This window comes from Castor canadensis, chromosome 6 (genome assembly GCF_047511655.1).
Source record: "Castor canadensis chromosome 6, mCasCan1.hap1v2, whole genome shotgun sequence".
Classification (NCBI taxonomy): domain Eukaryota; kingdom Metazoa; phylum Chordata; class Mammalia; order Rodentia; family Castoridae; genus Castor; species Castor canadensis.
In genome coordinates, this window is record NC_133391.1 from 106395822 (window position 1) to 106419238 (window position 23417).

Genomic DNA, 23417 nt, shown 5'->3' on the forward strand with positions numbered 1-23417 from the left:
TTTCACCCTTTTTGTTCTATCTCTCCTGGTGGTTGCTTCTCATCCCACAATGGGACAGGGACAAGCAACCCCAAAGTCTTTGATTCTCTCTTACTTTCCAGAAGTCAAAAAAAGGGCATTAAATGCGGGTCTGGTCATTAAGAAAGGTAAGTTCGACACCCTTTGTTCTGCAGAATGGCCCACCTTCGGAGTCGGATGGCCCATTCAAGGTTCCCTCTCCCTAGACCTGATCACTAAGGTCAAGGCTGTCGTTTTCCGACCAGGCAATCAAGGCCACCCAGATCAGGCCCCCTACATTTTGGTTTGGGAAGATTTAGCGGGGAACCCCCCCCTTGGTTAACAGCTTTTCTGACTCACCCCTCCAGTTCGGCTCCCGGGGCTAAAACCCCAGTCATGCCTGCCTTGGTCATAAATGAGGAAGAGAAACCTCCCCTTCCCTCCCTGACCAGTCCTCAAAATAGGACACCCTCTTTACCACCCCCAGTCTTACCGGAGAGTTCCCCCCTTTACCCGTCCCTCACAGGGGTAGAGGAAGATTGGCTGCCCCCATATGTGACTCCCCCTGGTCAGGCCAGTGCTCCGGAGGAGGAAATTTCCTCATCCTCCTCAACAGGACCGATGGCCGGAGGAGGAATGGGTCGAAGACTCCGCCCCCGAGGGATACGGGAAAGGGAGGGAGAAGATGGGCCCTCCTCATCAACACATTGGGAGGAAACTGTCCCCACATTTCCAGTCCAAATGGTAGGCCAAGGAGGACCGGGAGGGGGGCAACAGTTTCAGTACTGGCCCTTCTCCTCCAGTGATCTATATAACTGGAGGACGCAGAACCCACCCTTTTCAGAAGACCCTAAGTGTCTCATAGATCTCCTGGAGTCCGTCATGCATACACACCGCCCCACATGGGACAACTGTCACCAGCTGCTCAATACTCTTTTTACAACGGAAGAGTGGGAGCGCATCCTCCACGAAGCTAGAAAGAACGTCTTGGGGGACAACGGGAGACCCACAACCCTCCAACTGGCCATAGATGAGGCCTTCCCCATATGCCACCCTGATTGGGATTTTGGGACCGCAGAAGGTAGGGAGCGTCTCCGAATCTACCGCCAGACTCTTATGGCAGGTCTCCGAGCAGCCGCTAGGAGGCCCACCAACTTTGCAAAGGTAAAGGCAGTTGTCCAAGGGGAAAATGAAAGCCCGGCTGGTTTCTTAGAGTGCCTCTATGAGGCATACCGTCAGTACACCCCTATTGACCCCGAGGCGGAGATCCACCAGTCTGCTGTGGTATTCTCATTCATTAATCAGGCAGCTCCAGACATTAGGAGAAAACTCAATAAACAGGAAAACTTAGGGGAGATAACCATTAGGGAAATGTTACAGATAGCAGAGAAGGTCTTTACCACAAGGGAAACTCCAGAAGAAAGGGAGGAAAGGCGGAGAAAGGAAGACAGGGAGGCCCTGGAGAAATTGAGAAAGGAGGATCAGGAGGGGAGCCCGATACACGTCCTGTCCCTATCATTGGCTGATGAATATCGACTGTTTGAGAGCCGACAAGAGCCAGGAGGGGACATAGCCCAATGGCTAAAAAGGTTTCCCATGGCCTGGGCAGAGACTGCGGGAATTGGCCTCGCCAAACACCTCCTTCCCGTAGTTATACAATTGAAGGCTTCTGCTCTTCCCATTCGGGTAAAACAGTATCCTATGCCCAAAGAGGCTTGAAGAGGCATAGCCCCTCATATCCGCAGGCTAATAAAGGAAGGAGTACTGCGGCCTTGTCGGTCCGCCTGGAATACTCCTCTGCTCCCCGTCCAAAAGCCGGGAAGCGGGGACTATAGGCCTGTGCAAGACCTGCGAAAGGTAAATGAGCAGGCGGAGGACATTCATCCCACTGTACCGAATCCCTATACCTTGCTCAGTCACCTACCGCCCTCACAAGTATGGTATACAACTCTTGATTTGAAAGATGCTTTCTTCAGCATTCCATTGTCAGAAATCAGCCAGCTGCTATTTGCATTCAAGTGGCAAGAGGATGGGGGCCGGACCGGACAGCTCACTTAGACCAGACTGCCACAAGGATTTAAAAATTCTCCCACCCTGTTTAATGAGGCCCTGAGCCAGGACCTGGAGCCCTTTCGCCGGAGTCACCCACGAGTCACTCTACTACAGTACGTTGATGACTTACTGTTAGCGGCAGAAACCCAAGAGGAGTACAGCAAGGCTACTGAACACCTGCTAATGAAGTTAGGTGAGCTGGGATATTGGGCAAGTGCCAACAAGACCCACATCTGTGAAAGGTCAGTGACATATCTGGGTTATTAGATCGCAGATGGGGCAAGATGGCTGACTGATGCCATGAAACAGACTATTTTGACTATTCCACCCCCCACATCCACTAGGGGAGTGAGAGAGTTCCTGGGCCCCACAGGGTTCTGTAGACTCTGGATTCCGGGATTTGCAGAGATAGCCAGACCCCTATATGAGGCCACCAAAGAGGCTCCGGATTGGAGGTGGGGAGAGGAACAACAGCGGGCCTTTGACCAGCTAAAGGCCGCCCTTCTCCAGGCCCCTGCCTTAACCCTACCAGACCCCACAAAATCGTTCACTCTGTTTGTGGAGGAAAAAAAAGGGGGTAGCCAAAGGAGTCCTGGCCCAACAGTTAGGTCCCTGGAAGAGACCCGTGGCATATCTTTCCAAGAAATTAGATGCAATAACATCAGGATGGCCCTGCTGCCTCCACATCATAGCGGCCGTTGCCATGTTAGTGAGAGAAGCAGACAAATTAACCTTTGGACAGGCCCTCCGGGTCATGGCCCCTTACCCGGTGGAGGGAGTCCTTAAACAACCCCCTGGGAAATGGATGACGAATGCCAGGCTCACCCACTACCAGGGACTCTTGCTGGATTCCCCTCGGATCACCTTCGCAGATCCCGTAACTCTGAACCCTGCTACCCTGTTGCCCAACCTGGAACTACAGACACCTGTCCATGACTGCAAGGAGTTCCTCTCCAAAGTTACCCAGGTATGGGTTGACCTAAAGGACACCCCACTGTCTGGCTGTAAATTAAACTGGTATACTGATAAAAGCAGTTTTGTCCAAAATGGAGTCCAAAGGGCAGGGGCAGCAGTGGTCGACCAAGAAAGAAACACGGTACGGAGCAGTGCCCTCCCACCCAGAACCTCAGACCAAAAGGCAGAATTAATTGCCTTGGCTGAGGCCCTGGAAAGGGCAAAAGAAAAACGAGTCAATATCTACACCGATAGCCGCTATGCTTTCGGTACCATCCACGTCCACGGAGCCATCTATCGCGAAAGGGCATTTCACACAGCAGAAGGGAAAGGCTCAAAAAACCTGGCCGAAGTCCAGCGTCTATTAATAGCAGTGGAAAAACCGAAGGCAGTGGCAGTGATGTATGTCCCAGGCCATCAGTCTGCCAAGACTCCGGAAGCTGTCGGTAACAACAGGGCGGATCAAGAAGCTAGGAGAGCAGCAATGGTGAGTCCCTCCATGGTTGCGGCTATAGATGTGCCTGTCCCCGAGCTCCCTTTGCTACCTCCCCAACCAGAGTACTCCTCGGAGGATTTCACTTGGATGAGAGCCCACTCCCTCACTAGAAAAAGGGAGGATGAATGGAGAAGCGACTTGGAAGGCAAGCTAATCCTGCCCAAGAAACTCGGCCGATTCCTGTTAGCTAACTTACATAAGTCCACCCACTTGGGGCGGAGAAAGTTGCTAGACTTGCTGACATCTGCACAACTCCGATTTCCAAACCAGACCGTGGCCGTCTGTCAGATTGTGGAAGATTGTGCTAGCTGTACAGCTATGAAACCAGGACGAAGGGAGGGGCACCACACAGGTATTCAGGAATGGGGGAGGGCCCCGGGAAGAAGCTGGGAAGTGGATTTTACCGAAGTAAAACTAAGGAAGTTTGGGTACAAATATTTGCTAGTGTTCATAGATACCTTTTCGGGCTGGGTGGAGGTATTTCCTACAAAGAGGGAGACAAGTCAGGTAGTGGCAAAAGCCTTACTAGAGGAAATCATACCCAGTTATGGGGTGCCTGAGGCAATTGGGTCAGATAACGGTCCGGCTTTCGTTAGTAAAGTCCTGCAGGGACTAGCCCAGGCTATGGGGGCCAATTGGAAACTACATTGTGAATATAACCCACAGAGCTCAGGGCAAGTAGAAAGGATGAATAGGACACTAAAGGAGACTTTAGCCAAATTGGCCCTGGAGACTGGCGGTGATTGGGTGACACTCCTTCCCTTGGCCATCTTCTGAGTCCGGAACTCCCCTTATGTCCAGGGGCTAACCCCCTTTGAGATCCTGTATGGGGCTCCACCCCCCATCATTCAAAGGACCTTAAGCCCGGGACTAGATGATCTGGCCCCAAATTACCTGACTATGTTACAGGCTCTAGCTAAGGTGCAACAACAAATATGGCCCTTAATTCAAGCGTACCATACTACTGGGAGGGTCCCGACTCCGGAACATGGCATAGTCCCGGGTGACATGGTATGGGTTAAAAGGCATCAGTCCAAAACCCTAGAGCCTAGATGGAAAGGACCTTATGTTGTACTGCTTACTACCCCCACTGCCCTCAAGGTCGATGGAATTGCACCATGGGTACACCACTCCCATGTGAGACGGGCACGTCCTCAGGAGGAGCAGGGAAATTGGACTGCATGACAGCATCCCACAAATCCACTCAAGCTCCGGCTGATACGAGATGCTCCGGCTGATACGAGATGCTCCGGAAAACGAAAACACCCCAGATGCTCCACAGCCCTCCTAGGATGGGATCATCACCTGGGTCCACTACACCCACATCAGACCGGCAGACCCAGTAGCTGTGAAGGAAGACTTCCTGCCAACAAGAAGGGTGTCCCACCACAAGGACAATTCCTTCAAACTCAAACTCCAGCAAACTGGACTTCGGTAACCTTATTCCTTTTTCTAACCCTGTCCACCACTTGCTTGGGGCATACAAATCCACATCAACCTTTTAATCTGACCTGGATGATTGTAGATGTATCCACAGGAGACATTCTTAACCAGACCTCCAAGGTGACCCCTCCCAGCCCCTGGTTCCCAGAATTATACTTTGACTTAAGGGCCTTATTCACTGGCAGGGGACAATGGAATTTGCGCCAAAGTTACTTCTATGTCTGCCCCGCTCCCCAACCCAACCACAGAAAAAATGTGGAGGAATCGCAGACTATTATTGTAAGTCATGGGGTTGTGAGAGCTCAAGGGACATATGGTGGCCACCCCCCAAACAGGGGGACCTTATTCAGTTAAGTAGAGTCTCTCAATCTGGTATTACATACCACCAACCTAGACCTATAAATAAGGGATGCCCAACTCCCCCCAATTGTAATCCCATTATGATAAATTTCACTGATTTAGGAAAAAAGGTGACAAATTGGGAATTGGGTAAATCCTGGGGAGTCAGACTCTACAAAACAAATCATCCAGGAGCCCTTTTTAACCTTGCGGTGTGTGTGACAATCAGTCTCTACTCTAACAATAGGACCTTGTATTCTAAACCAACTTGTGACTTTCATCAAAAACCGAATTAACACTGTCCAACTTCTGGTCCTCTGCCAACAATACCAGGCTCTTCATCCCCTTGAGAATGATTCCTCAATATAGCCCAAAGAAAAGGGGGGAATGAAAGGATGTGCCCTTTGCCCCAGCAGATCCCCATAGCAGAAACCAGTAAAGCCAGCACAGGATGCCCCGTGCAGGATAAGATAAACAGGATGGGGGCAGGTGGAGTGTGAGGAATGTGAGGAATGTGAGCAGATTGCGAAAGACAACTAGAAGTACGTGCAAGATGTGCCCTGCCTGCTTGCTAAATGTAACCGTGTGTGCGAATACTGACCCTTGAATCTATAGGTTAAGAAGTAATGTACTCTTAAATGGATAGGCTGGAAATGTATGTGGTGTTACAAACTCATTGGCTATGTACTGTGCGGGCTTTTGCTGTAACGGCCGGTAGGGGCCTATATAAGATCTTCCCTAAAGAGGCTCGGGGTCTTGTCTGCCCAATCGGACCTGTGTGTCTGTGTGGGAGCTTGACCCTGGCTTGCCAGCTCAATAAACTCTGCTTTGTTGATTGCATTCATGCGTGACTCTCTGTCTCTTGGAGGAATAGGATTCTTGGACCCTAACACTATGAGACTAGCTCAGAGATCCCCCATGCTCCCTCTTTGGGAGGTTGGCTTGTCACCCATCCCTGCTCTCAGCACTTGTTCCTTGTCCTGCCTTTGCTTGCTGAGAGTTAGTCTCCTTGGCCTATCCCTGTTTGCTGAGGTTGGTTCAGTGTTCCTCCCCACCCCCACTGTCAGTGTTAGATTAGAGTTCACTATTTACGTTTCTCAGTTTTGTTCATGGGGGTTCAATCTGCCCAGGGACTGTGCTGGATTATGTTTGGGGGCAGGGGAGGAAGAGGGGAATATCATGTGGTGTGTGTTACACACCTGCTGGGTCTGCAGATTTGAAATTGCAGGCAGTTTTGAAACTGCCTGGTGGGGAGAAATGGCTTGTTACTGGAACTGGGTTCAGTGCCTGATGAAGTGTAGGTAGGCTTTCCATGGTTTAGGGGCCAGTATGTCACTGGGTTTTGTTCTGTTTGATGCTCTGTCTTCTAAGTGCATCTCCCACATCTCGAAGTGGTCTCTGAAATCACAGTGCTCAGGAATTCTGATTCCTTATCCTATCTGCTATCTTGGATCTTCTCTGAAGTAACATTTTTAAAAAAGAACAAATGGACTAAGTAATCAAAGTATGAAGAGACTGAAGAAAAATATCCAAAATTATGTAACTTTGAAAAGTTAGTCTCCTTTTATTACTAAAGATATACAGATCTTAGGTGCAGAGAACCAGGAAGAAGCCACAGTGCTGCTGTTGAGTTTATTCTTTTGTAGCCAGAGGGTAGGAAAGAATGTTTTGGAAGGTGTTCAACATTTAATTACCTTCATTCTTATTCTTTCTAATGAATGCCAAAACTCATTGACGTTCAATGAATTGAATCTAAATACTTAGTTTATATTGTGTAGTGCATGGAACATGTCAGAACTAATAAAAAATGTAAATGAGAGGAAAAATGGCTAATATTTCCTTCATTTTCTTTCTATCTTTTACTAGCACATTAAAAAAAATGACTCATCTGCTATGACTGTGAATATTTTTGCCTATGTATGCATAAGTGGTACCAGAAATCATAAAAATTGATGAATGCTTTTATTGTATCTTAATTACAACTGTGTATAACTTTCAACTACAAAACAATTTAGAGTGATTAAGCAGAAAATTAACTATAGTAAGCAAGGAGAATTTTTGTAACAGGAGCATGTTCTACCTGCTAGCAATTCAGATTTTAGTTTTTCTTGCTGGTCTTCATGCTCTAAGGATAAAAATAATGTAGATGTAAAGATGTAAACTACACCACAGAGATCTTTTGACCCCATTAAGCCACTGAACCACCAAGCCAAACAGTCTCTCTCTGATGATGATAACTAGGCATTTTGTAGTGTACATGAATATAATTTATAAGATTAGGAGCTGCATTAATTTTCCTAATTAAAACTTATTCTAGACTAACTTCCATGAACATAATGAAATGATCATTCATAGCACTAAATTTTGGGTGGTCTTTAATGTAGCAATAGGTAACTGGAACAGAATTTTGTACCTGGAAGGGAGACAATGCTCATGGTTTTAGGATCAAGCAGGAACAGTGTGCCTTGAGGAAGATGTTAGTGAGGCTGTGAAGGAAAATTAAGAAATTATTATTGAAAAGAGGCACCTACTATGTAGTCACACATTTGGTAATATTATTATTTCTAATGTAGAAATTGTAAATGTACATAATGAATTTGACTAGCTAAGAAATTTTCTGGGCAGGTTATTTAAAATGTTTTCTAAAAACAAAAGGAGAGAAGAAAAATAAACAAGTTTTTTAGCTGTCAAACAAAATTTAGAGAAACTAAAAAAGGCTCAGTTTTTCTAGTTAGTGAATTTCCAAAATAAAGAAAAACCTTAAAGCAAGGATCAACTCCTGCAAGTTGATAGGAATCTGAAGCCTTAGGGTAAAGGTGAAGGTAGGCTTGTGATTTTAATCTTGTTCAGACCCCAGAATAATTTAAGGCTACATCTCATAGGCTCTTTTTACTAGACAAAGGACTTTAAAAAAAAATCTTGAGGGCTTATCATATAGACCCTCTATCTTATGCATTGGGACTTCTAGGAAATATGAGGACATTCTTCCCAGTCCTATTGAAGGCCTAAGGTAGAAAGAGAATTTGCTGAAAGACATTTGTGGGTGAGACTGAAGTAATAGGGTAAATTGTAACTCAATGGATATAAAATCAACAGTTTTTAAAGTTTTTTTTTTAACTCCTTGAATTTGGTCCTCACGTTAAGGCCTTTCCTTATATTGGAAACAGTTAGTAACCAGAAAATTTGAGCCCTTTTATAGTTTCTCTAAATTTTGCCTCCTATACTAGATTGGACTTTTAGGGACATATATAGGACAAAATGAAAATAGGTATTTGAACCCCCATGTTTCTATGAGTAGGAAGCTAAGAAAACTATTTAGCTATAAACACAGGGCACATTTCTTATTACAGCATAATAATAATCCAAAGGTCATACTCAAGAGGATTGTCTGTCACTCACAGAGTGTGGAACTGTTCCCTAATTCAGAAACTGACAACATGTGTGTAAGTAAATCTCACAACTGCTGTAGACCAAGAATTTTTGTCCATACTTTCCTCTTTTTTTTTCAAGTTCAGTATTTGTTTTATTTAATCAACTGTTATATTTTGTCTTTTTTTGTGTATGTTTTTAATTAGTATTTAATAACTACAGATATTTAAGAATTTAAATATAAAAATAAACATGAATAAAAACTGAAGGAATATCTATGACATTAATGAGTCAGTAGGAATACATACATTTATTTATGTAAGTATGTGAATAATAGATGTTTGTATATAGAGGTGTCATACTTGCCTCTTTTGAGTGAGAGTATTTTTGCATCGCTGCCTGTGAGATGTGCAGTGGGCAGTTAGCTTTAGTTATAGGTCTTTCAGTAAAGAGATACTGATCCTGAGGAATCTTATCCAAATATGGTTTTGATTTAAATAATAAGATTATTGATCTAAGCCTGTGTCTAGTGCCATAATATGATAAGTTTTTTCAAAAATTTTGGAAGAGCAAAAGAATATCTTTATATAGGAGACAGTGCTAAATTTAGGATGATTTGTCACATATCAATAGATGAAAAAATATAACTGTGTAATTCGAAAATAATGCACTCATTCATTTTTTGGCTTCTTTGAAGGTCTATCTTCAGTGCACAAGAATTTAATATTTCACCTGTATTCCCCTTTCACTCATAGGATACATCTTCATAAATCTATTTATATGCTATTACTCACAAATACATATTTTCTTCTAAGACCTGTTGAGTAAGTTACTTGACATGTAGATTTGGATGTTCAACAGAGATTTCCAACTCCTGATCAAGTACTTTGTATGTTTTCCCATTTCTAAAATAATTATTTCTCTTGAACTTTCAGTCTAGGAAGAAGCTGGGAATCAACATATACTTCTTATTTCTTACATCCTCCAGTAATCAACTTTTTTCAACCCAGCATTTTCCTTCTTTCCCTTATTTCTGCTACATTGACTTTAGTCAAGTTTTTGCTCTTTCATGCATGAACCTTGCATGAACCTTAGACTCACTTCCCTTGAATCCATCCATTATTCTAGAACAAAGTTCAAATTACATCACTTCTCTCTTTAAGCATCTTCAGTGGGGTTGTATAACTGCACCCAAGTTGATTATATGATTTATAATTCATATAAGATTTTTTTTTTGATAATGGAAGGAGGGCAGCAAGAAAAGAATAAACTGACTATCCTAGACAAACTTAAAGATGTAGTAAACTTCCTCTGAGAAGTGTCTCAATTTCTTAAATATAGTGAAGAATCAATGTCATAATCATTATCTTTGTATAGCTTCTCTGTGAGTAGAGTCTAAAGTGGGGGATTCTTGTGTAAGTTTTTATTGAGAAAATATTCTCAGGAGAAATCAGAGGAAGTAAGGCAAGCAGGTATAAATGGAACCACAGAGTTATCCAGATTTGAGGGCCCTTGTAAAGTTAAGGAAATTTTTCCAAGGATGCAGCTGTGAGCTGTTTGCAGTCAATAGATGATGTGTGGATTAGAGTTCTTGGGTTGCCATAACAAGATGCTATAAAGCAGGTGACTGAAAACAATAGAAATTTATTCTCTTACAGCTCTGGAAGCTCAAAGTGCTAAATCAAAGTGTCACTATAACCCTGGTCCCTGTGAAACCATTAGGGGAAAGTCCTTCCTTTCCAGATCTGGCTTCTGATGTTAGCTAGTAATCCTGGCTTGCAACTGCAATACTTTAATATTTGTCTTAGTTGTCATATAGCTGTCTTCCCCTTATCACATGACAGTCTCCTTGTATACCTTGTATCCAAATTTCCCGCTTCTAGTAAGTACACCAGTCATATTGGATTATGGCCTTCCCTGAAGGCCTCATCTTAACTTCATTGCATCTGCAAAGATGCCATTTCCATTATATAAAGGCATATTCACAGGTACTAGGGGTTAGAACTTCAACATATCTTTTTGGGATGGCAGAACTCAACCCTTAACCATGGAACTCTAGAAAAATAAAGAGGATCTGCCAGAGCACCAACAACATTAATTGCAAACATCTTCCTATATTTCCAATTTCCTCATGAGTTAGGACTTTAGAGAATATTGAACAATTGACATATTGAACAATTTCCATGTCTCAAATTTATGGACTTACACATCCTTCTTGCCTAATCATTATCCCCTTCCCCTCTGTTTGGTGAAAGTTGTCTCCTCTTCAAGATGTAAAACATTCCAATATCTCTCAACCAAGGCACCCCATTCCAGATGAGTTTTTTTATTATTCATTCAAAATATTTAATGTTTATTATGTAGTACAATACTAAATATTAGATACAATATTGGACTATGAGGAATAATGCCCTCAGCCTTAAGATAGTTATGGATTAATAAGAGAGACAAAATACAGTAATAATAAACTACTATTTAATAAATTATTAAGTAGCCACAATATGCTGTAATCACTAAGAGGAACAAAGTCAAGTTTAGGCAATGGCAGACATATGTAGTATGACATTAGCCATGAAGATTTAGATGTAATAAAGATTAAAATTTAACACAAAAAGGAGCTCAAAATCAATCTTTTAATAAAGAACTTAATATTTGACTACAAATTTTTCTACTACTTACTTAACTATTTTGTTAACTTGCTCATTAAATCATTCATTCATTAAAGTAGACAGTTATTTCTGGAATAAGGAGAATGAAGTTGTGTCAGACATATGTTCGTGCTGTTTTAAAACAAACATTAAGTATAGGCAATAGAATAAAACCTACTGTATTTAAACTTAATGTAGGAACTTCTTACTTTGAACTGTTGATCAAGCTGCATTTATCTAAAATTGATCAGCTTCCTAGAAAAAATTTGTCAATCTGTAATTTGTATATCTCAAAGAAGTCCTTAAATATCCTAGAGGTAATTTTCCTTAACAGATAATTTAGAATGTCTCTAATTAAAGTTGCAAGTGATGATTGTCTACAATAGTAATTTTCTTGTCTTAATGGCAATAAGCTGCTCATTATTTTTTTAAAGTGCATCACCTATTATTCCTGTTTAGAATGCTACCCTTTCTCCAGAAGCTGATAAACTACTTAACTACCAATAGCATAGAAAAGTGTGAGAGGAAATGTCAACTTTAGAAGGACGGACACCAAAGATGCCAACCTTAGAAATTCGCTGCAAGGTTTGAGGTGGATTTTAATACCAACAACCCAAAAACAACTACTTTGGGGAAAGGAAAAATCTTTTGCATTTGTGAAACAGAGATTTATATTCACAATTTCTGTTTATCATGAATGGATATTATTATATCAGTTCCTCCCACTTCTTGTGTCCAAAAATAAATACGTAACAAAGGAGTAACTTTAGTTGACCTTTCTTTACTACAGCTATGTTTATATTTACAGAAAGTAATAATGATGAAACAGAAATACCAGGGTAATTGGTTAACAGAAGGAGTTTTACTTTTTCTTTATGAATTGATATGCAACAGGGTTTGGCAAATGTTTTTTGTTAAAGACCAGATAGTAGTAAATATTTTAGTTTCGTGAGCCATATGGTATCTATCACAGCTATTCAACTCTGCTATTGTAGCTATTGATGATTCCTAACAAAAAGCATGTGATTGTGATACAATAAATCTAAATAGAATGTTGTGAAAGTTAAAATGTATGTCAAACACAGGGTCTTTAAACCCAGTGAATATATAATGCATTCAGACCATTCATATTATTCCATATATAGGACAACACTAAGACTAAGTTAATGAAGGAAAGTATAGATTTCATGTGACAGGGACCAACTCTAACTTTTACAAGTCTTAGTCTTAACACAGCAGCCTACACAGTGCCTAGCAAAAAGTAGAAAATCAATGAGTGAATCAACATGTGAATAAAGTATGCATATTTTATTACTAATTCATTGACATGAAAGATTTAAATATGTATATATCTACATATATATACATACATATGTATTACACATCACTTAATGACGGGGACAGTTTCTGAGAAATGCATCCTTAGGTGATTTAGACACTTGTGTGAGCATCATTGCGTGTATTTACATACACCTACATGGTATAGCCTCACATACACCTAGGATATATCTCATATACCATTGCATATGCCATCTGTCACTGACTGAAATGTCATTATGTAGCACATGACTGTGTTTATACTCATAAAACATATCTGATAAATTATATTTCCAGAATATAAAAGATACATGTTTATGTATTATATAGACATAAATAAATATTGATATAACACGTTATTTAAGTGAATAACACAAAAGCTATTTCTATATTCTGGATATGTGTTTTTGTCAGATAGGTTTTGTGAACATTTTCTCTCACTTTGTGATTTGTCTCTTCATTTTCTAATGGCGTCTTTTGAGAGTGAAAATTTTAAATTTTGATGAAATCTTTTTCCTTCAGTAAATCTTGGCCTACTCATAAAATATAAAGATATTTTTCTACATTTTATTGCAGAAGCATTTAAAGATTTGACTTTTACAGTTAAATGTGAGTCACCTCACATTAATTTTTTGCATAGTGTGCGGTGATAGGTAAACATTCACTATTTTCCACATATTTCTCCAGTTTGTCCAGAACTGTTTGTTGGGAAGATTTCTCTTTGCTAAAGATTTATTGCTATTTTAGGAGGATTAATTTCTCAGCCAGTTTGTTTCACAGATTTATATGTCAACTTTAATACTAGTACCAAAATAAATCAGAATTTTCACTGGGGTGATTATATTGAAAATACAGATCAATTTAGGAAGAATTGACATGTAAAAATATTGTTTTTTTTATTAGCATGCTAATGTATGCCTTCTTTAATTTAGCAAAGGTTTGCATTTTTTGGTGCAGATGTCTTATATGAATTATGTTAAACTATTCCTACATGCTTTACATAAATTTTACATTTCATTGTATTTTAAATGAGAGACAGTTTAATTTTTTGAAACAGGTTTGATTCTTACTATGCTGGCTATTTAAGTATCAGGTCTTAAACCCCTGATCCTCTTGCTTCAGCATCCTTCTTGAGTAACTGGTATTATAGGCATGAACCATTATACTGAGCTTTAAATTTTATTTTATTATTGTTTTCATTTCACACATAGCAATTGGTTGTGATTTATTGATTCTATTTTTATCCTATGAATTTGCGAACATTAGTTGAATTATTTGTTGAATAGATTGCTTTAGGTTTGCTTTTACATAAGCAACCATGTTATCAAATAAAGACAATTTTAATTTTTCATGCCAAATATTTATGCATTGTATTTTTCCTTAACTAGTGTACTGGCTAAGAGCTTTAATACAATGTTGACAGAAATAAAAAGAGTGGAAGTCCATTTTCTTATAAATTTAGCTTGGTCTACCACCCTCTCTGTGTCGACATTTTATTGTTGGCTTGCAGATTTGACTCACTATTGCTCTCTTTTACTCTTACTAGGTGGAATAAAAAGAATGACAATAATAGTGACCACTACTGAGTACTTCATACTACATATTTGTTAAGTATTTTCATGCTGTATTTCATGTAAATATTAAAAAATACTGTAAGTTTAGTTTTATTTTTCAGACAAATAAATTTACCTTTCCAAGATGTTGACTGATCAAAATCACCTGCCTATAGATGGTAACTTCTATTTGGGTTTTGCCTGAGTTTGACTCTGGAGCCTAGACTTTGAAATAAAAACCCTGATAAGCTGAAATTTTACAAGTCTTGAAACTTTATCTTTTCTATCTTTTTAAATTATCATATTATTGTTGTAATAGGAATACATTGTGAAATTTACAGAAGTTCTTACAATATATCTTAGTTAGAGTCACTCCTTTATCATTCTCCTTTATCCCCCCACTCCTCCTTCTTAGAATAGTTTCAGCAGGTCTCATTTTTCCATTTTCATACATGAGTACATATTATTTCCACCACATTCACCTCCTACACCCTTTCCTTATATCCTCCCCTCTCCCACTGGTACCAACCCCTAGTGAGGACCTGTTTAACCTGCTTGTCCTCCATTTTTTAAAAAAAGATACTTTTGTTTGTTTAAGATATCTATACAAGGAGTTTCATTATGACATTTCCATGTATACATGTATTATATCTCAAATTGGTTTATTCCATCCATTTTTCTTTTTTGGACCATAGTACCCTTCTTATGGGGACGTCAACAGGTTTAAATATTCTATATTCACTTTTGTATAGAAAGAGCATCACCTATATTCACCTTCTTTACTTCCTTTTCATTCCTTCACTGAAACTTTGGTGGTGGTGGTGGCTCCAGAGTTCCTCTGCTTTTACTTTCACCTTCTGCTATAATTTTGTGTAGGTTTTAGGAGTACAGCTTCATCACACAGAAATCTGAAAAATTTAGTCACTAAATATTTCATTAGGCTGGCAATAATTTTCTTATTTTAATTTGTTTCAAAGGACAAGTGTCAGAGGTCCATCATCTTGCAGAGTTCTATGAAGGCCATTCTCCATGTTCAGTTAGTGAGCTTACTTTTCAAACAGCTAGACACTTTACCTTCATTAAACCTGAGGTGAGGGAGGAGTAAGAGGGGCAGGAAATTGTTACTCTACTTACTAAATTTCTCCCTGTTAATCACAGTCTTTATTTATACAGTCAAAATTTTGGATGAAAAGTGTTCCATGAATCACAGATTTTTTTTCTTTTATTCATATGTTCATATAATGTTTGGGTCATTTCTCCCCCCTTTCCCCTGCTCCCTCCCTTTCCCCCCACCCCTTTCCTCCCCCCGACCCCCTCATTACCAGGCAGAAACTATTTTGCCCTTATCTCTAATTTTGTTGAAGAGAGAATATAGGCAATAATAGGAAAGACCAAAGGTCATTTCTAGTTGAGATAAGGATAGCTATACAGGGAGTTTACTCACATTGCTTTCCTGTATATATGTGTTACATTCTAAATTAATTCTTCTCGAACTAACCTTTTCTTTAGTTCCTGGTCCACAGATTTTAATCTAAAAAAAAATTCCACTATCAGTAACAGAAACCTGACTTTTTTGTCCTTGGTTTCATTCAGTTGGGGCATGAGCATACAAATATTTTCTGCTACTTTGCATTCTAAGAAACTCATCTATTGACTCAAATTTCAATGCTGTGATTGTCCCATATCTTTGCTTTTGTCTTCCAAATCCTTAAAATTGTTATATTCATATATTTCTACTTCTTTAGTTCTCCATTGCTCCATCTCTCTCCAGTCTGGCTTCTACTCTGCCACTCTACTGAATCCAATTTTGTCAAGGTTACTACTGACAAGATCAATGCTATACATTTTGTCAATACCTCTGTTGATTTTTCTCTGGGTTTTTTTCTCTCATTTGAATGTAGTATATGATACATTTGACCACTCCTTTTTCCAAGGCAATATTTTAAGGTTATAAGCATTATATTTCTGGATGTTGAGTAAGGAATGGCTAAGATAGGAACAAGAGTGGGTTCTAGAAAACCAGTGGTAAGGCTGTGGTCATGGTAGGGTGTTCACAAAGGAGGCAGAGATAAACGAATAAAGAAAATGGTATTTGTGCCATAAAATTGGAAGTTCTTGGGGACTGATATACTTTGGTTCCATTTTGGATGTGCTGAAATTGAGGAGCTCCTGAGATATCGAAATAAAGACATTGAAAAATTGTTCATAGTGGATATGAATCACAAAGAAGAATTCTGAGATAAAGCTAATTTATAATACCATTGATATATGAATTGATTTGAGACCATGGGTTTCAATGTAATCATTTAAAAACAGAAGAACAAATTGAAAGAGAGGTCTTAGCAAGAAATTTGTTCCAGTCTGTAATGTATTCTAGTTCTTTATCACCTAAAGAGCAGAAATAGTGTAAATCTGGATATATAGGAAGTGACAAGATAATAACTTTTGGAGTTGTTCTTTTTATTCTTTACCACATGTGATAAATTTTTCTTTCAGTTTGTAAGGAGTCAATGTAGTCAAAGGCACAGCAGTAATAGATTTTACCACACCTGTCATTCTAATGTTAGTAATATGTTTCAGAGGTCAGTAGTCCTGCATGATGTGTAAACTTAAAATTTGGTATAACATTGCTATATTTGATTTTAATTATGCAGTTTGATGTAAAGATCACTTTTGCTATTTTAAAAGAAAAGTTTTGTTACAGCTATGAAATTCATTTATTGCTTGTCTGTTCTCTTGAAATACCATATCCACTTTTTTCTTAGCTGCTTTTGAAATGATTTATCTTTAATGGTTGAGATTAAAATAATTAATAGGAATTTTGTATATGAAAGAGATAGATTTTTTAAATTGTTAAATATTTAAATTTAACATAGAAAAAATAAAAGTATAATTGCATTGGGAAAAGGGAATATATGCATATGGGAGTATGCTAGTTTTAATATATTTATATTAGAATCAGAAAATGAAAAATTCCATTTTATCATATACATTGATTTTTTTCTTAATCATCTAATTGTACTTTTCACGTAGATTATTAAACCAGATAACCTCCTTTGAAATGTACTTTTCCTAGGTAGAGAAAAAGCAAACAAACAGGAAGAATTTTAGTAACTTTAAGAGCAAGAAATAATTAATTACATTAAAATAATTCTTTTACTTGAGATTTAATTTTTGACTTTTTGAGACAGACTCTCACTTTGTAGTGCTGGTATTGACCTCAAAATCCTCCTGCAACAGCCTCCTGAGTGCTGGTTACAGGTGTGCATCACCAAACCTGGGTAGCATGTTTTTAACAACACATATTTGAACACATTTGGGAGCAAAAAAGAAAGAACATAATTTAATTTATTCAAGTTCTTGGTATTTAGGTAGGGGGAAGGAAAAGTTTGCCATTTGTCATTCATATTTCCAAGTCATCGTTGATGATCATATTTTTCAAAAGCTTTTTGAGAAAAATATTATAAAGTAATTAATGATAAAGAACCTTTTCTTTTAATTCATTGCATTTATATCATACACTTGAATGCAGTTTTCATTTGTAGGAGGCAAAATGTAAATGTAAAAATATATTAGGCAATATATCTTACAATAACGTTGGCAGTGAGTGCTATAATAAATAGATATTATATTTAAGTCAGTTTATTGAAACACCCCAGATTTTGTATTGTTATTACTAAAACAAACTTGTTCATTTTAAAGTTAACTATTCTCTTTTCCCAAATAATGCCAAATGCTGGTACTTTTTCCTTACATTTTGTTCTAATGATTTCATCTTCCAGGATCATTTCTTGATTGTATGATATTCAAACCTAAAAATACCACCTTGAAAACTCTGCCACTGTAGGGAAAGAAATTTTGCTCTCACCCCCAAGAAGCTGCTTTAGGCCCCAAACAATTCAGGAATGGTTTTGCTGACATAAGTTCTTAAGGGTAATTTTTCCATTGAAAACTCAAATCTTTATTTTCTGGGTCTGCTTCCTCCCTTGAAAGGTATGTTGTAACAGAAAACATGTCTTCACTTCAGGTGTGTTATGAAGTTGGACTATACATGACATCGACTAAGTTTGTTCATGAAATCTTTCTTCCCTTTTGGTTTATGCGGAGATTCAGTTTATCATGAATCTTCAGCTCTGAAGGATATCTGGGTATCAGAAAAGAGATCTTTGTCATATAAGTAGAGGCTTCCTTCCCTTCTGGTTAGAACTAGACACACATGGTAATTTAGTTGAGTGGGAGCAGAAATCATGACACTTTTAGTCAAAATGACTATCTGCAACCAATTGAAAAAAATCTCTTGTCAGTATGTGTGACAAAACTCCATATTCTGGCTAGACCATAGGCTTGTGTTGCTCTGTGAACTGTACTTCCCACAAACAACCCGCTCCCTTACCCCTGTTTGCCTAAATATCTACTCCACCATCCATACTTACAATTTAGGCAATAAATTAAAAATTACAGGCTATGTTTTAACATATTTTTATTAGCATGAATTAATTGTACAACAGGGTTTCATTGTATTTATATGTATGCATATAATGTACTATGAACGAATTCACCCCTTCTATTACTCTTCCTTAAACTTTCTCCCTCCTCTCCCCTTGTAAATAGTTTTATGTGAATTTCATTATACTATTTTCATATATATATATGTGATATTCTTTTATCATATTCATCTCCTCACTTCTTTCTTTTTTTCCTCCTTCTAGTTGGTTCCCCCAAGAAAACATTCTCCATTTTACAATCATGTCATTATTATTACTGTTTTAGGTCTAAATTCTGCATATGAATTACAACATGTATTTGTATTTTTCAGTTTGGTTTACTTTGCTTAACATGCTTATCTCTAGTTCCATCCATTTTTCTGAAAACAACTTAATTTCATTCTTCTTTATGGCTGAATAATACTCTGATGTTAATTTGTAAAACATTTTCTTCATCCATTCATTGGTCATTGGCCATTCTAAGCTGATTCCACAGCTTGGTTATTGTGAATAGTGCTTTTATAAAATGGGTGTGTTGATATCTCTATTGTATGCTGACTTACATTACTTCAGGCATATGCCCAATGGTAATTCCAACCTCAGTTTTTGAAGAGCCGCCATACTGGTTTCCATAATAGCTGCATTAATCTACATACATTCCCACCAACAGCATATATGGGATCCTCCCTTCATGCCCCCACCCTTACCAACATTTGTTGTTTTTTTGTTTTCTTTATGATAGCCCTTATGCCTGGGGTGAGATGGAATCTCACTGTTAAATTTGACTTGCATTTCCTTTATGGCTAAGGACATTGAACATTTCTTTAAGTCTTTTTTTTTGGCCATTTGTGCATTTGAGAGCTATCAATTACTAATTCCCATTTATTAATTGCACTGTTTATTCCTAAGGTATTTAATTTTTGGAACTCTTTATAAACATTCGATACTAATCCTTCGTTTGATGACTAGTTTGTAAAGATTTTCTTCTATACTGTGGGTTGTCCCTTCTTTCTGGTAATTATTTTCTTTGATGTGTAAAAGTTTCTAATTAGATGAAGTCCCATTGGTCAATTCTTGCTCGTATATTTTGAGCAATTGGAGTCCTATTCAAAAAGTCATTGCCTATATCTAGATTTTCAAGTGTTTTGCCTATGTTTCCCTGTAGCAGTTTCACAGTTTAGGATCTATCATTAAGATCTTTGATTCAGTTTGAATTGATTTTTGTACAGTATGAAACATAGGAGTCTACCTTGAGTTTTCCCAACACAATTTGTTATCTAATTTTCCCAGCACAATTTGCTAAAGTGGCTGTTTATTTCCAACATATGCTTTTGATCCCTTTGTCAAAACTCAGGTGGCTATAGCTGTGTAGATTTATTTTTGTGTTTTCTGTTCTATTTCATTGGTTTGCATGTCTGTTTTTGTACCAGTCGTAGACTGTTTTTGTTACTATGTCTCTGTAGTATAATTTAGAGCCCTTCATACTCAGAGTTGTTTTTAAATTACAATCCTTCAGCTGGTAGAGGAGAACCAGGTAATTGAGTCACAAGGCAAACAGGCAAAATAAGACAAACAGGCAAAAAAAATTGATCAGGGTCACTCTGGTGGGGAAGCTGCAGCCAGGAGCCTGGATGGGGCCCAGGACCCATCATTGGGTAGGAGGCTCTGGCCTCTGTTCTCCTGGGAACTGAGGACAGTGTGCCTTTCAGTGATTTCCCTAGCAAATGGGGCAGGGTCCTGGAGGTAGCTTCCTCTGGGAGCACTCCCTCTTACAATGGTCTGCCTGTCCACATTGACAACATGTCCTTGGGTTTGGACTCTGCTCCAGGGGAACCTCCCTGAGCACTGCAACCAGATCTTTCTGTGGTTTATCCTTTTTCTTTTCCCTCTCCAGTTCCTTCTCTTCTTTTCTTTTTCCATGTCCTTATCATAGTACACAGACCTGGCTATACAGACCAATTGGTCTAGATCTCTGCTCCCTTCAGCCACCTGTTTCTGAGGCTTTCTATGAATATCAGAGGCTGACTGTGTTAGAAATTTATCTTTGAGGACAATCTCCTCCTCCTGTGACTCTTGTACAATTTTGGTATGCTTTTGTAAAGCATCCTTAAGGCTCTGTAGGAAATCTGCTGGGATTTCTAAAGGTCCTTGCTGTACAGCCATGACTTGGGAGTAATTAAAGTGTTTTATCTTGGTTCTCCTTAGACCCTCAAGTATGCAGGGCTGAAGTGGTTACAGTTCCATTCATCCTTGTCATTTTCAGGGTCCCACTTAGGATCAGACCTAGGCACTGCCTGATCTCCTGTGGCGATTGAGAATTGGGATTCCCTTTTAGGTATCCAGTGTCTCTGTCTTTCTTCCCCCTCCTCCTCTACTTCCTCCTCCTCTCAGAGCCTGGTCTGAGATAGGCCTATAGGGCCACATTTTTCTAAAGTGATATTCATTCCCAGCTTTGGCTGCCTGATCTAGTACTTGCTGTTTCTCCAGAAAAGTGAGGGTCTGAGATAGCATCCTTCCAGCTCAGTTCAAAGTTTTGGTTGACTTCTCTGAATGCCTGGATGTACTGATCTGGGTTTTCTGTGTAATTTCCCAAAAACTTTTTTTATTTCTTTAAGGTCACTTAATCTAAAAGGAACGTGAACTCAATCCCCCCCCAGGAATTAACTAGAGGGGGTAGAGTCCTGTGGGATGATATTGGTGGTGTGAGGTAGTCAGGTAAGGGGCTAGAGGAGGAGCTGATGAGTCATCAACCAATATCTTCAGGGTGGGATATATCCCCTGTGGCTCCCTTGGAGATTTGATTTTTGTCATGGAGGAGGTCCCCTTTAACATTATTGGGGGACCTTGGGCATTAGATGGTTTTTTTATGTTCTGGTTTCTCAAGGGAGTTTGGGGGACTTTTGTAAAGGGTCACCATCATCTGGTTATCTAGCATGCATTTGCTCTTCCATTCTGGGTGGTCTCTTAGGAAAAAGAAAAGTTGAATAAGCTACAGAACATATGTGATTGAAGAATGGTATTATAGTTAATGTTTCCTCCTTCTGGCCATTTTTCCCCATCGCCCAGAGTATATTGTGGCCAGGTCTGGGTACAGCAAAACTTGAGTTGCTTTTGTTGAAGACTTTCTAAATCAAGGTCTTGCTAATGTTTTAGTAATCAGGCAAAGACGTAATCCTTCTGGGATCCTGGAAGCTTGATTCCCCATCTAAAAAGAGAAGTAAGGGAAAATTGATCATCATAACAGGGTTTTTTTCCTTTTACCTAGGCATCCCCAAGTGAGGAGATCCTCTGTGTGGGAGAGGGTGTCTTTCTCTCCCATTCTCTTCTTTCACTGGCACTTGTGGGTAAGGTTTCAGGAAAGACTTTTAGGTACATCTGGCTGCAGCTTCCCCACCAGAGTGACCCTGATCAATTTTTTTGCCTGTTTGTCTTATTTGCCTGTTTGCCTGGTGACTCAGTTACCTGGTTCTCCTCTACCAGCTGAAGGATTGTAATTTAAGAACAACTCTGTGAATGAGGGGGTCTAAAGGAACCAAGAGGACTTGCACAGCCAGAGGGGAACACCTGCAGAGGCATGGACAGGGACTCTTGATGAGGTAGACTTTTGTCCCCCTATATATCCTGTGAGACATATATTTTCTATAAGAAGAGAGGGAATATCTGAAGGCATTTTTTTCCCCCTGTGGTAAGGGACAAAAATGGAGAAGACCATTGAGGTCTCTATCCCCTTAACTTTTTCTTTTACCCTGAGGGCAGACTATGAGAACCTGCTTAACCAGATCAACCAATGCCTAATAAAAACAGTTAAACCCAAGTTAGAGAGTAGCACTTTTAGGTATACTCAACTCACATGGGGGCTGCAGAAGACACAGGGAGCTCTGGAGAACATAGTCTAAGGATTAGGTTTTGAACAGGGGATGTAAGGATCTCTCTAAGACTTGGCTGAAGAAGGATGACCACTGCTGTTTAAGACAAAGGGGAAGGCAACTCATCCTAATCTACTTGGGAAAGAGGAAGGAGAAGCTGAGGCTTGGGGGAAAGAGAGTTTCCAGGATCAACATATGAGGGATTATTAGTCATTACTGCTTTCCAGTTCTATCCTGCCAGGGGCAGTACTAGAGCACTGGAAGTGAGGGGGTGACCTCTACTCTTGGGCCATGGGAACTGTGAAGAAAGTGTAGAGATCTGATTGTTTGCCACAGACATGGCTGGAAGGATTCCAATACTTAGCTACCTTTGGAGCCTCAGGGAGGGTCAGGAAGTTGCATCTTCAGCCTTCAGTTCTCATTGGGGAGTTGCCCCGGCCAGAGTACCCTTATAGCTTGAAGAGAAACTTTTCTTTCCACCAGCTGTTTTTGGACCTCCTCCTTAGTGGGTCAGATTTGAAAGGGACAGTATTTAAGGAGGGAGTGAGTTGAGAGTTGAGAGGAAAAGAGCTTCAGTGCACTGAAGTTTTAGCTCCATCCCTGCAGCATTGGCAGTCCAGTATAAGCCCCCGACTGGCTCTGATTTCTTGGGTTGACTGCCTTAACAGCTGAAGAGGACTTGGACCTGTTCTCCCAGGTTTGAGAGAAAGTGAGAGAGAGAGAGAGAGAGAAAGAACATCAGCCTGAGAGATACACCTTAGCTAAGCCATGGTGGAGGGGCTCTCCTGAAGGACAGACTGTCAGACTGCCAGAAGATCATGGCCACTTCTTAGGCAGTCCCCTCTAGTTTGGTGCAGCCTATACCGAACTCAGGTGAAGCAGTGTCCCTTTGTAGGTAA